General features: G+C 39.8%; 1 pseudogene; it reads left to right on the top strand.

Annotated features, from left to right (window-relative positions):
* The first annotated feature begins 877 nt into the window (after positions 1 to 877).
* The window catches only part of LOC119522067, a 52194-nt pseudogene continuing 35457 nt past the window's right edge, over positions 878 to 17614 (top strand).

Raw genomic sequence — 17614 nt, 5'->3', positions numbered from 1 at the left:
TACCATAAAACTCCTAGAAGAAAATATAGGGAAGCATCTTCAAGACCCGGTAATAGGAAGTAGCTTCTTAGACCCTACACCTAAAGCACAAGTAACGAAACAAACAAACAAAATAGATAAATGGGAACTCCTCAAAATCAAATGCTCCTGTGCCTCAAAGGACTTTGTCAAAAAGGTGAAGAGGCTATCAACTCAATGGGAGAAAATATTTGGAAACCATAAATCTAACAGGGGTTTGAAATCCAGTATATATAAAGAAGCTCTACAATTCAACAACAAAAGAACAAACAACCCAATTATAAAATGGGCAAAATATATGAATAGACATTTTTCTGAAGAGGATATCCAAATGGCTAAAACGCACATGAAAGGATGTTAATTTGGGGATCCAAGAGGACAGATTAGGAGAGACAGAAAAATTCTCCTCCACAAAAAACAAGAGATAAAAGACAGAAAGTGCTCCAGAAAAGTGGTTTCAGGGTTCCAATGTCTAGGCAGGGCCTTCTATACCCACAGTGTCTGTATACTTGGAGAAACCATGAAACTGTTTGGAGACGTGTGAGTATTCAGTCTGGAAAGCAACCAAAAAGGCAGCCAGAGTCATAGGCAATCGTGGTGGGAAGAAACTGAGAGACTGTGTTCAGAGGCAGGTTAGTCTAAGACCCGTGAAGCTGCCAGGGAACCGGCAGCCAGTCCCACAGTTGAGTGGGGTGGGGAGTACCTCCCATGCCCTGGGCACCCGCCTCAGTATCTGGTGTGGGTGATAACGCTTCGTATACCTGCAGCTAAGAGTCCCTGTGCCACGGACAGGCCGCTGCAGCAGGTGGGTGATCATGGAAGCAGGTAGTTTCCAAGCTCCGAGCAGCCATCTTTGCAGATGGCTGGGAGAAACCCCTTGCCAGTGCTGCAGCCAAGGGCTTCCCTGAGGGGATTCAGGATTCGGCTGGCTTCTGATGGCACAAATTCCTTCTCCACGGAAGACCACAGTGTGCACAGCCTAGAGGAAGAGATGCAGCATGGAAGTGTCAGGAGCCCTACACCAATCCCAGGGACTTGTGGGACCGTGGCAGAGAGGGTCTGTGGGGAATCTGAGTTGAAGGGTTGGATGAGTTCTGCAGTCCCAGGGTATTCTACCCACAGCCCCAGGAACAGCAAGGAGTACTGTGTCTTAGAACCATCTTCCTGCCAAACTGCACAGGGTATACTCCCCACCCACAGGGCTGTCAGTACTGTGGTTCTGGAGCACCGTCTGCTGGTAGGTCAGGGAAAGTGCACTCCACCAAGCTGTGGCCCACACAAATCATAGATAATTGTTTAAATAACCCTGCATATCCTAAAAGAACTCTATCAAGATAAGCAAATGCCAAGAGGCCAAAAACAACAGAAAACTATAAAGCATATGAAGAAACCAGAAGATATGGATAACCCAAATGTCCAAATTAAAAAGCCAGAGGAGACAAAGAACTTGGATCAATTAATCAAAGAAGTAATCACAAACAATATCATGGTACAGGATATAAAGGACATCAAGAAGACCCTAGAAGAGCACAAAGAAGAATTTGCAAGAGTAACCAAAAAAAATAGCAGACATTATGGAAATAAAAGAAACTGTTGATCAAATTAAAAGGATTGAGTCACATAACACCAGATTTGAAGAAGTAGAGGAACAAATAAGCGAACTCCAAGAAAGTGTGTTGGAAAGTGAAAGCAAAAAAGAACAAATGGTGAAAAAAACTGAAAAAAATTTGAAATGTATTTCAGGGAAATGACGGACAACATGAAGCACACAAATATAAGAACCACTGGAGTTCCAGAAGGGGAAGATAAAGGACTAGGAAGAGTATTCAAAGATTGTTGGGGAAAACTTCCAAACACTTCTAAAAGACATAAATATGCAAATCATAGATGCCCAACAAACTCCAAACAGAATAATTCCAAATAAACCCACTCCAAGACATATTCTGATCAGACTGTCAAATGCTGAAGACAAGGAGCAAGTTCAGAAAGCAGCAAGAGAGAAGCAATTTACCACATACAAGGGAAACAACATAAAACTAAGTAGTGACTACTCAGCGGCCACAATGGAGGCGAGAAGGCAGTGGCATGACATATTTAAAATTCTGAAAGAGAAAAATTGCCAACCAAGAATTCTTTGTCCAGCAGAGCTCTCCCTCAAATTTGAGGGAGAGCTTAAAATTTTCACAGAAAATCAAATGCTAAGAGAATTGGCTAACAAGACACCTGCCCTACAAGAAATACTACAGAGTGCTCTATCAGCTGAGGAAAAAAAAGGAGACAGAGGTCTGGAGATGGGCACAGAACAAAAGAGTTTTAGTAAGGGTACGTTAAAAGAAATAAAGAGGGGGGGGAATACATCTGACAAAAACCAAAGGATATGATGGCTGATTCAAGAACTGCCTTCACAGTAATAGCACTGAATGTGAATGGATTCAACTTCCCAATTAAAAGTTATAGACTGGCAGAGTGGATTAAAAAATATGAATCATCAATATGTTGCTTATCAGAGACTCATCTTAGACCCAGAGACACAAAGAAACTGAAAGTGAAAGGATGTGAAAAAATATTTCATGCAATCTACAGCCAAAAGAAAGCAGGGATAGCAATATTAATCTCAGATAGAACAGACTTGAAATGCAAGGATGTCATAAGAGACAAAGGAGGACACTATGTACTAATAAAAGGGAAAATTCAACAAGAAGAAATAATCATAAATGTCTACACACCCAATCAAGGTGCCCCAACATACATGAGACAACATTGGCAAAACTGGAGGAAGCAATAGATGGTTCCACAATAATTGAGGGAGATTTCACTACATCACCCTCTCCTACAGACAGATGAACGAGACAGAGGACCAATAAGGAAATTGATAACCTAAAAGATGTGGTAAGTGAATTTGACTTAACAGACATACATAGAGGTTACATCCCAAATCGCCAGGCTATACATTCTTCTCTAATGCTCATGGAACTTTCTCCAGCATACATCATATGCTAGGGCATAAAACAAGCCTCAATAAATTTAAAAAGATTTAAATTATTCAAAGCACATTCTCTGATCACAATGGAATACAAGTAGAAGTCAATAACCATCAAACATCTAGAACATTCACAAATATCTGGAGGTTAAACAATATACTCCAAAACAATCAGTGGGTTAAAGAAGAAATTCCAAGAGAAATCACTAAATATCTAGAGACGAATGAAAACAAGAATACAACATATCAAAACTTATGGGATGCAGTGAAGGCGGTATTGAGGGGGAAATTTATAGCTCTAAATGCATAATTTAAAAAGGAAGAAAGAGCCAAAATCAAAGAACTAATGGATCAACTGAAGAAGCTAGAAAATGAACAGCAAACCAATCCTAAACCAAGTACAAGAAAAGAAATAACAAGGATTAAAGCAGAAATAAATGACATAGAGAACAAAAAAACAATAGAGAGGATAAATATCACCAAAAGTTGGTTTTTTGAGAAGATCAACAAGATTGACAAGCCCCTAGCTAGACTGACAAAATCAAAAAGAGAGAAGACCCATATAAACAAAATAATGAATGAAAAAGGTGACATAACTGCAGATCCTGAAGAAATTAAAAAAATTATAATAGGATACTATGAACAACTTTATGGCAACAAACTGGAGAATGTAGAGGAAATGGACAATTTCCTGGAAACATATGAACAACCTAGACTGACCAGAGAAGAAATAGAAGACCTCAACCAACCCATCACAAGCAAAGAGATCCAATCAGTCATCAAAAATCTTCCCACAAATAAATGCCCAGGGCCAGATGGCTTCACAGGGGAATTCTACCAAACTTTCCAGAAAGAACTGACACCAATCTTACTCAAACTCTTTCAAAACATTGAAGAAAATGGAACACTACCTAACTCATTTTATGAAGCTAACATCAATCTACTACCAAAACCAGGCAAAGATGCTACAAAAAAGGAAAACTACCGGCCAATCTCCCTAATGAATATAGATGCAAAAATCCTCAACAAAATACTTGCAAATCGAATCCAAAGACACATTAAAAAAATCATACACCATGACCAAGTGGGGTTCATTCCAGGCATGCAAGGATGGTTCAACATAAGAAAATCAATCAATGTATTACAACACATTAACAAGTCAAAAGGGAAAAATCAATTGATCATCTCAATAGATGCTGAAAAAGCATTTGACAAAATCCAACATCCCTTTTTGATAAAAACACTTCAAAAGGTAGGAATTGAAGGAAACTTCCTCAACATGATAAAGAGCATATATGAAAAACCCACAGCCAGCATAGTACTCAATGGTGAGAGACTGAAAGCCTTCCCTCTAAGATCAGGAACAAGACAAGGATGCCAGCTATCACCACTGTTATTCAACATTGTGCTGGAAGTGCTAGCCAGGGCAATCCGGCAAGACAAAGAAATAAAAGGCATCCAAATTGGAAAAGAAGAAGTAAAACTGTCATTGTTTGCAGATGATATGATCTTATATCTAGAAAACCCTGAGAAATCGACGATACAGCTACTAGAGCTAATAAACAAATTTAGCAAAGTAGCGGGATACAAGGTTAATGCACATAAGTCAGTAATGTTTCTATATGCTAGAAATGAACAAACTGAAGAGACACTCAAGAAAAAGATACCATTTTCAATAGCAACTAAAAAAATCAAGTACCTAGGAATCAACTTAACCAAAGATGTAAAAGACCTATACAAAGAAAACTACATAACTCTACTAAAAGAAATAGAAGGGGACCTTAAAAGATGGAAAAATATTCCATGTTCATGGATAGGAAGACTAAATGTCATTAAGATGTCAATTCTACCCAAACTCATCTACAGATTCAATGCAATCCCAATCAAAATTCCAACAACCTACTTTGCAGACTTGGAAAAGCTAGTTATCAAATTTATTTGGAAAGGGAAGATGCCTCGAATTGCTAAAGACACTCTAAAAAAGAAAAACGAAGTGGGAGGACTTACACTCCCTGACTTTGAAGCTTATTATAAAGCCACAGTTGCCAAAACAACATGGTACTGGCACAAAGATAGACATATAGATCAATGGAATCGAATTGAGAATTCGGAGACAGACCCTCAGATCTACGGCCGACTGATCTTTGATAAGGCCCCCAAAGTCACTGAACTGAGTCATAATGGTCTTTTCAACAAATGGGGCTGGGAGAGTTGGATATCCATATCCAAAAGAATGAAAGAGGACCCCTACCTCACCCCCTACACAAAAATTAACTCAAAATGGACCAAAGATCTCAATATAAAAGAAAGTACCATAAAACTCCTAGAAGATAATGTAGGAAAACATCTTCAAGACCTTGTATTAGGCGGCCACTTCCTAGACTTTACACCCAAAGCACAAGCAACAAAAGAGAAAATAGATAAATGGGAACTCCTCAGGCGTAGAAGTTTCTGCACCTCAAAGGAATTTCTCAAAAAGGTAAAGAGGCAGCCAACTCAATGGGAAAAAATTTTTGGAAACCATGTATCTGACAAAAGACTGATATCTTGCATATATAAAGAAATCCTACAACTCAATGACAATAGTACAGTCGGCCCAATTATAAAATGGGCAAAAGATATGAAAAGACAGTTCTCTGAAGAGGAAATACAAATGGCCAAGAAACACATGAAAAAATGTTCAGCTTCACTAGCTATTAGAGAGATGCAAATTAAGACCACAATGAGATACCATCTAACACCAGTTAGAATGGCTGCCATTAAACAAACAGGAAACTACAAATGCTGGAGGGGATGTGGAGAAATTGGAACTCTTATTCATTGTTGGTGGGACTGTATAATGGTTCAGCCACTCTGGAAGTCAGTCTGGCAGTTCCTTAGAAAACTAGATATAGAGTTACCATTCGATCCAGCGATTGCACTTCTCGGTATATACACGGAAGGTCGGAAAGCTGTGACACGAATAGATATCTGCACGCCAATGTTCATAGCAGCATTATTCACAATTTCCAAGAGATGGAAACAACCCAAATGTCCTTCAACAGATGAGTGGATAAATAAAATGTGGTATATACACACGATGGAATACTACGCGGCAGTAAGAAGGAACGATCTCGTGAAACATATGACAACATGGATGAACCTTGAAGACATAATGCTGAGCGAAATAAGCTAGGCACAAAAAGAGAAATATTATATGCTACCACTAATGTGAACTTTGAAAAATGTAAAACAAATGGTTTATAATGTAGAATGTAGGGGAACTAGCAATGGAGAGCAATTAAGGAAGGGGGAACAATAATCCAAGAAGAACAGATAAGCTATTTAACGTTCTGGGGATGCCCAGGAATGACTATGGTCTGTTAATTTCTGATGGATATAGTAGGAGCAAGTTCACAGAAATGTTGCTATATTAGGTAACTTTCTTGGGGTAAAGTAGGAACATGTTGGAAGTTAAGCAGTTATCTTAGGTTAGTTGTCTTTTTCTTACTCCCTTGTTATGGTCTCTTTGAAATGTTCTTTTATTGTATGTTTGTTTTCTTTTTAACTTTTTTTTCATACAGTTGATTTGAAAAAGAAGGGAAAGTTAAAAAAAAAAAGAAAAAAAAAAAACAAGGAAAAAAAAAAGATGTAGTGCCCCCTTGAGGAGCCTGTGGAGAATGCAGGGGTATTCGCCTACCCCACCTCCATGGTTGCTAACATGACCACAGACATAGGGGACTGGTGGTTTGATGGGTTGGGCCCTCTACCACAGGTTTTACCCTTGGGAAGACGGTTGCTGCAAAGGAGAGGCTAGGCCTCCCTATGGTTGTGCCTAAGAGCCTCCTCCCGAATGCCTCTTTGTTGCTCAGATGTGGCCCTGTCTCTCTAGCTAAGCCAACTTGAAAGGTGAAATCACTGCCCTCCCCACTACGTGGGATCAGACACCCAGGGGAGTGAATCTCCCTGGCAACGTGGAATATGACTCCCGGGGAGGAATGCAGACCTGGCATCGTGGGACGGAGAACATCTTCTTGACCAAAAGGGGGATGTGAAAGGAAATGAAATAAGCTTCAGTGGCAGAGAGAATCCAAAAGGAGCCGAGAGGTCACTCTGGTGGGCACTCTTACGCACACTTTAGAAAACCCTTTTTAGGTTCTAAAGAATTGGGGTAGCTGGTGGTGGATACCTGAAACTATCAAACTACAACCCAGAACCCATGAATCTCGAAGACAGTTGTATAAAAATGTAGCTTATGAGGGGTGACAATGGGATTGGGAAAGCCATAAGGACCACACTCCACTTTGTCTAGTTTATGGATGGATGAGTAGAAAAATAGGGGAAGGAAACAAACAGACAAAGGTACCCAGTGTTCTTTTTTACTTCAATTGCTCTTTTTCACTTTAATTATTATTCTTGTTATTCTTGTGTGTGTGCTAATGAAGGTGTCAGGGATTGATTTGGGTGATGAATGTACAACTATGTAATGGTACTGTGAACAATCGAAAGTATGATTTGTTTTGTATGACTGCGTGGTATATGAATATATCTCAATAAAATGAAGATTAAAAAAAAAAAAAAAAAAAAAAAAGACATAATGCTGAGCAAAATAAGCCAGGCACAAAAAGAGAGATATTGTATGTTACCACTAATGTGAATTGTGTGAAAAATGTACAATGTTTTATACTGTAGAATGTAGGGGACCTAGAGATACCAATTAGTGGAGGGGGAATGATAATCTAATAAGAACAGATAAACTATGGAGGGTAATCTCAAGGTTATGGGAATGCTCAGGAATGATTATGGTTTGTAAACTTTCTTGGATATAGTAAGATCATGTTGGAAGCAATAGAGTTACTTTAGGTTTTTTTTTTCTCTTATTCCATTGTTTTCTTAGGGGTTGTTAATTTTCTTGGGGTATGGTAGGAACATGTTGGAAGCAATGTAGTTATTTTTGATTATTTGTTTTTCTTACTCCTCTGTTTGGACATGGTTTATTAATTTTCTTGGGGTATGGTAGGAACATATTGGAAGCAAAGTAGTTATTTTAGGTTATTTGTTTTCCTTAATCCATTGCTTTGTTTGAAATGTGGGTTTTTTTTGGTTGTTGTTTGCCTGTTTGTTTTTAATTTTTTGATAAACAAAGTTAAAAAATTGAAAAAAAATCAGTAGAAAAATGGGAGTAAAAACTAAATGACAAATAGGGTGGGATGGGGGGATGGTTTGGGTATTCTCTTTTCACTTTTAGTTTTTATTCTTATTCTGATTCTTTCTGATGTAAGGAAAATGTTCAGAAATAGATTGTGGTGATGAACGCATAACTATATGATCATACTGTGAACAGTTGATTGTATACAATGGATGACTGTATGGTTTATGAATATATTTCAATAAAACTGAATTAAAAAAAAGAAAAAAAAAAAGAACTAAGGGAACAACTTAAGAAGCTATAAAATGAACAGCAAACTAATCCTAAACCAAGTAGAAGAAAAGAAATAACAAGGATTAAAGCAGAAATAAAAGATATAGAGAACAAAAAAACAATAGAAAGAATAAATAAAACCATAAGTTGAGAGTAGGCGGCAAGATGGCAGCATAGAGTGAAGCGGAATTTAGTTAGTTCCCTGGAACAACTAATAAACAACCAGGAACAACTGGTAAATAATTTGGAATGACTGCTGGGGGACAACTGTGACTGTCCACACATCGTACACCAACCTGGATTGGGAGGAATGCCTGAGATCGCAGCATAAAATCTGTAAGTAAAAATTGCAGAACTGCATCAGGAACCCCCTCTCCCACGGCAGGCTGAACTTCAAAACCTCGCTGTGGTAGAAAGCAGTACTCTCCCAGCAAGCGAATGTAGCTCAACCAGGCTCCAAATGGGGCTTAAACTAACAAATGTGGACTCCTGAATACAAGCTACAAACCCCCAATAAGCAGACAGAGGCTTTAAGTGATGACCGACATCAAAGAACCAGAAGACTCATCCGTCCCAGGAGGTGGAGGCAGAAGACCAGGTGTCACCTCTGGCTGATGAGTGAAACGGGGGGGCTGTGTACTGGCTCTAAAAGGGGGCTTTCTGTCCCTTTTTCTCTCTCCCAACCTGAGGGGCTTAGCAGAGAGAGCCTCAGCCATTTTCAGTTCGCAGCTCTCTGACCCAGACTGGGTTGGAGATAACAGAGTCAGAGAGACAACAACTCAAATGCAGATGATAATTCCCTAGGGGGTGTATCTTCCCTAAGAGGAAGGAGGCAGGGCCCAGCTTTCCCTTCAGAACCAGACCCCAGAGCCTGGGAGAAAACAGCCAAAACAGAAACTAAAGGGGCCACACCTCTTTACACCAGTCAGGAGCAACAGGCTGACAGGCACCACCTGCTGGGCAGGTTAGGAAAAGCACAGTGGCTAGAGTCCTCACAGGAAAGTCAGTCAATCTCTAAGACACACCTGCAGGGAGACTTGAAACTGAATATAACCCCACTCTGAGATCTGAACTTGTTCTGGTATTGGAAAAATCTGATTGGGGTAACCAAGGAAACCAGATGCCTAGACAACAGAAAACTACAATCTACATTAGGAAAAAAACAAAGATATGGCTCAAAGGAACAAACTTATACCTCAATCAAGATACACTTGAGATACCGTTTCACTTTAATGAAACAATTAAAGATTTTCAAAGAAATATGCTAAATCAAATCAAAAACAAAATCAATGAGTTCGGGGAAGACATAACAAAAGAGACAAAGGCTATAAAGAAAACACTGGACAAACAAGGTAGAAATCAAAAGTTTGAAAAAACAACTGGCAGAATCTATGGAAATGAAAGGCACAACACAAGAGATGAAAAACACAATGGAGACATACAATAGCAGATCTCAAGAGGCAGAAGAAAACACTCAGGAATGGGAGAACAAGACATCTGAAATCCTACACACAAAAGAACAGATAGGGAAAAGAAAGGAAAAATATGAGCAACGTCTCAGGGAACTGAACGACAACATGAAGTGCATTAATGTAAGTATCATGGGTGTCCCAGAAGGAGAAGAGAAGGGAAAAGGGGCAGAAGCAATAATAGAGGAAATAATCAATGAAAATTTCCCATCTCTTATGAAAGACATAAAATTACAAACCCAAGAAACACAGCATACCCAAACAGAATAGATCTGAATAGACTTATGCCAAGACACTTAATAATCAGATTATCGAATGTCAAAGACAAAGAGAGAATCCTGAAAGCAGCAAGAGAAAAGTGATCCATCACATACAAAGGAAGCTTGATAAGACTGTGTGTGGATTTCTCAGTAGAAACCATGGAGGCAAGAAGGAAGTGGAGTGATATATTTAAGATACTGAAAGAGAAAAACCACCAACCAAGAATCCTTTATCTGGCAAAACTGTCCTTCAAATATGAGGGAGAGTTTAAAATATTCTCTGACAAACAGACAATGAGTTTTTGAACAAGATACCTATGCTATGGGAAATACTAAAGGGAGCACGACAGACAGATAGGAAAAGACAGGAGTGAGAGGTTCGGAACACAATTTGGGGTGATGGTAGCACAGCAACGTAAGTACACTGAACAAAGATGACTGTGAGTATGGTTAAAAGAGTAAGATAAAGAGCATGTGGGACACCAGAAGGAAAGAAAAAAGATAAAGACTGGGACTGTATAATTCAGTGAAACCTAGAGTGCTCAACAATTGTGATAACATGTACAAATATGTTTTTAGATGAGGGAGAACAAATGAATGTCAGTTTTGCAAGGTGTTAAAAATATGGTGATATTGGGGGAAAAAATACAATCTGCAAACTTGAAAAAAAGCCCTTAGCTAGACTAACAAAATCAAAAAGAGAGAAGACCTGGTATTTCCCTGGAACTTTGGGTACCTATGTGACACCTAAGACTTGGAATTCGAGTCCTGCAGCTCTGAAAGTCAACATTATTCCATACAGCAACTGTTACAGAAGCCAAAAAAGAGATCAGACTTCAATTAGAGGTAAGACCGAAGCCGATCTCGATGGGACTAAAGTAAATCAGAAAATATGGTAAAGGATGATATTGTCTGTATTTTAAAATTTCAACTTCTGTGAGACCAAAGGAAGAGATGTTTATTTTGCCCAAAACTTAAGTTTTCTGTAGCACACAATGTAAATTAACCTGTCTGGCCAGTTCATTTAAGCAACCTAAACACATGAGCCTGGAATAGGGAATGAGATCTTGTAATTCTGTATAGCTTAATGCAATATCCTGATAAATTCCAGAGTATGTTGGGCAGATAATAAAAAAGTATTGGCAAACTGGAGAAAAAAATATGGAACTATTAAAGTTCCCTACCTGAGAAATTGCTGATACTCTCTCAAGCATTACGGACTCCCAAGTTAATAGGACAAGCCCCCAATCCTGAGGCTTGCTCTTATGAAACGTATTTCTGTAATGAAGAAGCTAAGCCAACCTATAATTATGCCTAAGTCACTCCCAGAGAACCTCTTTTGTTGTCCAGATGTGGCCTCTCTCTCTCTAAGCCCAACTCTGCAAGTAAACTCATTACCCTCCCCCTATGTGGGACATGACTTCCAGGGGTGTAAGTCTCCCTAGCAATGTGGGACATGACTCCCAGGGATGAGCCTGGCTCTGGCATCGTCAGATAGACAATGCCTTCCTGACCAAAAAAGGGAAGGGAAATGTAACAAAATAAGGTATCAGTGGTTAAGAGATTTCAAATAGTTGCGAGGCTATTCTGATGGTTACTCCTAAGCAAGCTTCAGCTAGATATTGCAAATTGCCACAGTATGCCAAGCCCCAACCAACAGTATTCCTTGAAAACCCTAAAGAATACCCAGGGCTCTACCTGAGGCTCCATAAAAGTGTCACTCACTAAGTTTATTTTTCAGAAACTTAAAACCTACGGATTGTTCCTATGCCAGATAAGTCCTGAAACCCAGAGGCACCAGTCTCTCCAACAACATCAGCTAGTTGCATCCCCCTAACCCATACTGTCGCTACCCCTTTTCAACATGTAGAAGTGTTAGAATGGTTATTGCCCAAATATCCCTGAAGATTGGGAGAAGGATCAAATGAGTGGGAGAAGTTGTAACAGAGAAGATAGGATTTAACAAATGATTGTGACTACTGACTCATTATGTTGGTATTTCTTGTTAGTCTCTGTAATGTTAGAACAGGGAAATACCTGAAATTTCCATACTTTGAAATTTGCTTTATAACTACTTGTTAAACTGTACTTTCAAATTTATCACTTTTCTGCATATGTTTTATTTCACAATAAAAAAAAACTAAACACTTAAAGAAAAAAAGGAATGAAAAGAGATGTTTTTTATTAGTGAGGTGAGTGGTGTTCCGGGGAGGCAACTGGCTAGGCACGTTGTACAGGCTCCACCATTCGGGCACAAAACAAGGCACGAGATTCCAGCCCAGGGGTCTAATTCCACTAAAACATCATTCTAGCTCTAGAGTCCTGTTGGTCTTGCCAGATCAACAGGACCCTGCTACCTGGACTCATCTACAAAACCAGCCAATCACAAGATCAGGAGCAGAGGAGCATCTACCTCAGATTAAGTCTTTCATGCTCTTTGTACTTGCTTCTTAATAAATGTTTATCTGTTTGAAAGAATTTGGAGAATTTGGCCTAATAATTGCTTTCAAAGTAATGAACCAGCAAGGCTGGGAGGGCAGGTATGTATAGCCATGACCTACTCTTAAATATGTTCACCAAAGAACCTTACCATTTGCTGAACTGCCAAATTGGCTTTGGTCTGTTAGCAAAACCTTTCTTATCCCCGCTAATCTGAAAGGGAGGAAATTATGTCTTATTATTTTAATGCATCTTTTTATTAATAGGTTGAGGATCTTTATGTATTACTGTCGATCATCTGTCTGTCTTCTTTTGTGAATTACTTCTACATACCCACTGACTGTTTTTCTACTGTGGTATTAATATTTTTCTTACTGGTTTATAAGAGATCTTGCTATATGAAGAAATTAGTCTCTGTCATAGGAGTTGTAAATTTTTTTCCATTTGTCAAATGTTTTAGCATTGTTGATGAGGTTTTGTTCTGAAGCAAAAAAGGTTAGCAATATTTTTCTTTATGGTTTCTGCCTTTGGTGTCATGCTTAGAAAGTTTTCCCCCAAGATTATATAAATAATCACCTACATTTTCATTTAAGGGTAAGAATGTCTGTTTTATATATTCCTTGGAAAAAAGTATAATAGCTGAGGGTTTAATGGTTTGTAAAAAGTACTCGAAGGTCTGAAACTGCCTTTCTAATGGGACAATAAAGTAGCAAAAATGGTTTTCTGTGTAATTTCTGAATTTTTGTCTCATTGCTTTATGGGCTTTCTCTCATCCTTCTGAATAACCAATTCAAAATAGAAGGGGAGATAAATTTGGAGGCCAGGGGGAGGCAGGGTGTAGAGAGCACAGGATACAGACATATAATCTCAACCTTCACCAATAAGACACACCTACACCAGCCTTTTTACCAGAAGTTGGTGACCCAAAGAAGGAGGCACCGCCTGGAATCCGTTCTGACCTGCGCAGCAACAGATACAACTAGTTTCCAGAAGCATCCGTGGCAGAGTTCCTAGCAGTTTTGTCAATGCCCAGCATTAGTGGTGTGATTGGAGCCACCTGTCCTAAGGAATGGTGGCAGCAATGTCTCCACTGGAATAGTTTGGCTGGGTGATTCCACCTCTGCTGGTGATCATGTAAACCTCCTAGTACCCTGGAATAACTCTCTTTTCTAGCTTAAACTAGCAAGAGGGGCTCTATTGTTTGATACCAAGACACCTGACTGATATAGAAACAGGATAAGGAGTGGCTACAGAAAATTTAACCTCAAAGTCACAGTATTTGGGTTGGTTTTGCTGGCCTGGTTGGGCCTGAAAGCAGTGAACATCCACCTGGTATTTAAGGATAAGATTCCAGCAGCCCATGGCTCACAATGTTTATATTATCATGGACCCCAACATCAGCACCTGTTAGGGGCTCTTACACAGTGGTTCTTATTGCCCATTGATAGCAAAAGAGCTAGATTATATCTACCACGCCATACCACCCATCGTCCAAAACCAACCCACTCATAAATGATCAAATATTGTGAAACTCTTATCAGTTACATATTAGTGGAAAGGAGAGGCGATCATAAGTTGTCTTTGCTGAAGCTGCTGGAATCAGATTTCCTTGTAACCAGATTTTTATTAAAAATTGACTACTTTATACATTAGGATATTCCATACATACCTGAAACTGACTCAGTGTTTCTGTCCTTAAAAGTCTTCTTTAGCCAAAAATCCTGGAGGTTTTTAAGGCTATTTGTATCCAGGGAGTTGGGATTCTGATCTAAAACTTGCTAAAACACGTGCACACACACATAATTAAGACATCTGGTTATCTTATGTTGAAAATATGACTGATTCTTTCAGCCTAAAAGTATTCATTTAAATATGGTCTGTACCAAGGTATAATCTTTTTCTTTTTTGTCTTCTTTTAATCTTTATTTTTTTAAAAGATATAATCTTTTAAACCAAAAATCATAAACCATTCTCAAAAGTTAGTAAGTGAAAATATATACAAAATATGTGAAAAATAATGGTCTTGTCTCAACAAGCAGTCCTTTATATATAATCGCTAATAATTATACATATTAAGTGTTAGAAAAGCTCATGAGAAGATTATTTTCTAATGGAAGCTATATGTAGCCCATCCTACCTCTAGGAAATTGACCTAAGGGTGAGGTAATACTGTAGGTAAACAACTTAGGAAGTCTATCCAAATTGCTCAAAGTACTTTGCAGACATGAGCTAATTCAGCCTTGTAAATAAATTTGTGTAACTGGATTCAAGACCACTATTCCCTTTGAAAATGCCTCATGGGTGGCTATTTGTGGAGGGAAAGGTGTCTGCAGATAAGGCAGGCCCACCCCCAACCCTCCGGGCCTCTTGGAGGCCCCGGAGATCATCCTGGACTTTTGAGGCCAGACTTCCTGATTATATCATAACACCTTCCTGCCTCCCCCTCTTGGGGCTCCAGAATAAGGAAACAGCTGGCAAGACATGTGGGGGAAAACACCCCAAAGAAAGGACGGGGGGGGGGGGGGGGGTGATTGTTATGCTTCTTTTAAAAACACGCTGGGACCACACAAACTTTGGCTATTCCAGCTATTGCCTCCTCTGAACTTAAGAGCTCCTGGGTGACACTAGGAATTCAGTTGAATGGGGATGGTCAGCTTCTGCTCTGTCTTCTTGTAACAGCTGCCAGTCCAATCTCATAGTTCCCCACTTTGAGGTAATTCATACCCCCATAGTGGGTGCTGTGGTACCTGCCCAGAGCCCCCATTCGGGGCTGAGGCACTCATCCCCCCAGTCCCTTCCAGCTCAGAGCTCAGCCCCTCTCTGGGAATTACTCTCCATGGAAGGTAGCTTTCTCATGCAAAGCTATGCCCCCTTCCAGGGTGCAGCCTGCATCCAAATACTGGCGAGTAGGGAGTATATACAAAGTCTCATCCCAACTTAAGCAAAAAAGGTTACCAACTCTAAAGGGCCATCCCAGCTCTCCAACTTCCCATGGGACTGGCTGATGGGGTCTGCATCACAGTTCAACTTCACCTTTTACTCAGCCCTGCTTCCTTCAGTCTCCCAGGGGCTTATCTCCCCAGGGGACTCCTCCATTAACTTCCTGCACTGTAATCTCCATCTCACAGTCTGTTTCCAGAGAACCCAACCTAAGACACACCCATTTTAAGTAAACAGCAGCATTTAGAAGGGTCAGAGTGATTACTTCATAGGCTTACCTAATTTAATTATTTTAAATCTTGATCATTTATAATTAAATCACCTCTCAGGGAAGTAGTGACTGGCCCCGCCCTTTGACTCATGATTATAGCAGACAGGGCCTGATGCCAAAAAGAGGTTTAGTTCATGGATAGCATTTTCTAGCTACAGCAAGCCCAGAATGTTTAGAATAGGACGCTGTGAGGACCCAGGGCCCCGCCCCGCCATGTTCAGTGCCCATAGCCGCCTACACGACAGACATCAAAGGTCAACAAACCCCCTTGGGGAGTGGGGGTAGTGTATTGTCAAAGCATTAAAACTCCCCTCCCCTGATCACTGTTAATACCAAAATCTCATGAGACCCTGCGGAAACGCGGAAACTCTGTTGTCATCACACCCTGTGGACCTAAGTCTTCATAAGCCACCCCAATCCCCTCCCCTGGCACTCCTCTCTGTCGGAAATAAAGCGGTACCTGTAAGGGAATAAACGCTCTCTCGGTTCTGGAGGAGAAAAGAATTTATTTACGATCTTGCAAGATAGGGCGTCCAGCCAAACACATGGTAGGCTGGAGCGCCAGAGGAAGAGAATGGCAATCTTTAAATCTCCTACTCCTAATTCGCAAGTCCCTCCCCTGTTTCCCCATTGACTGGGTACTACAGAGGTTACAGCCTATCCGAGAACACTAACTAATTCATCCTTTGAGATTTTAATTTGTACAGCCTATCCCAGAGAGCCAACTAGCTCATTATTGAGATTTTGAACTGATCAGCCTATCCCCCCCAAATTTTTATTTTTTTGCTGTGAGTTCCCGCCTCTGATATTACCTCATATCTCTTTACATTCCAGTAACTATGGTTACTTTTCCATATAAGGAGCAGGCAGATTCTCTCTTCTCTTTGGGGCTTGTTTAAACTGGTTTTGCCTCCATTTCCCTTATTCCATGCTGTCTCTGTGTGAAAACGAAACTTATTCCTTTCTTACAGATTCCCTCCTCTCTTTTTTTAAACACTTTTAGTTTTCACATTTTAGATTCCCAAATTTGCTAAGGGTTTTTTTACATTCCTCATCATAGGGATCTTTCTTATTTTTGATTCTAGTGGTTTTGATGGGTTTTTGAACTAGCCTTTGAGCACACGGGATTATGTAGCACCCAGCTGTTATAAACATTTTGGCTGGAATGATAAGGAAAATTAAAATAGATGTTGCAATTCCTTTTCATTTCTCGAACCAATTTTCCAACCATTCTGTGAGTGGGTTGTTAATGCTAGAATTCTTTTCTAGTTTCTGAAATAAGGCTGTTAAGCCTTGTAGGGCTTTGGTGATAGTTCCATTAGGTGCGGTATTATTGGGGATGAATGTGCGACAATTTCCCCCAACTATAGCACAGATGCCTCCTTTTTCAGCTAGCATCATGTCTAGGGCCATTCTGTTTTCCCATGCCATTCGGCTAGTGGCATCTAACTGTTCTGCTATTTCTTTAATGACATCCCTGGTATAGTTGATAAATTTTAGCTGATGATTGACATTTTCATTGATGGTGACCCACCAGAATAAGGACGATTTAAATTCTGCAGCTACTTGATTTTTAGCTTTAAACTCATTAGGAACTTTCTGGGGAACCCCTATACTATCTACAAACATTTTTTTTATTGAAGGAACTAGGTACATTTTGTACATTTTTCTTTTCTCCTTTGCCTTGGGTTGGTACTTTCTTATTACTTTCAAATGCCAGGGTAAATGAGATAGCCAATTGAACCAGAGCACAGGTTCCTCCCCACCTTTCAGGTAGTGTTGGCCAGAGGATGCCCTTCCCACAGTACCACCAGAGGTCTGCTCGGGGTATAGTTA

The sequence above is a fragment of the Choloepus didactylus genome, chromosome X, assembly GCF_015220235.1.
Source record: "Choloepus didactylus isolate mChoDid1 chromosome X, mChoDid1.pri, whole genome shotgun sequence".
NCBI lineage: Eukaryota > Metazoa > Chordata > Mammalia > Pilosa > Megalonychidae > Choloepus > Choloepus didactylus.
This window is presented reverse-complemented; position numbering and strand designations above follow the sequence as displayed.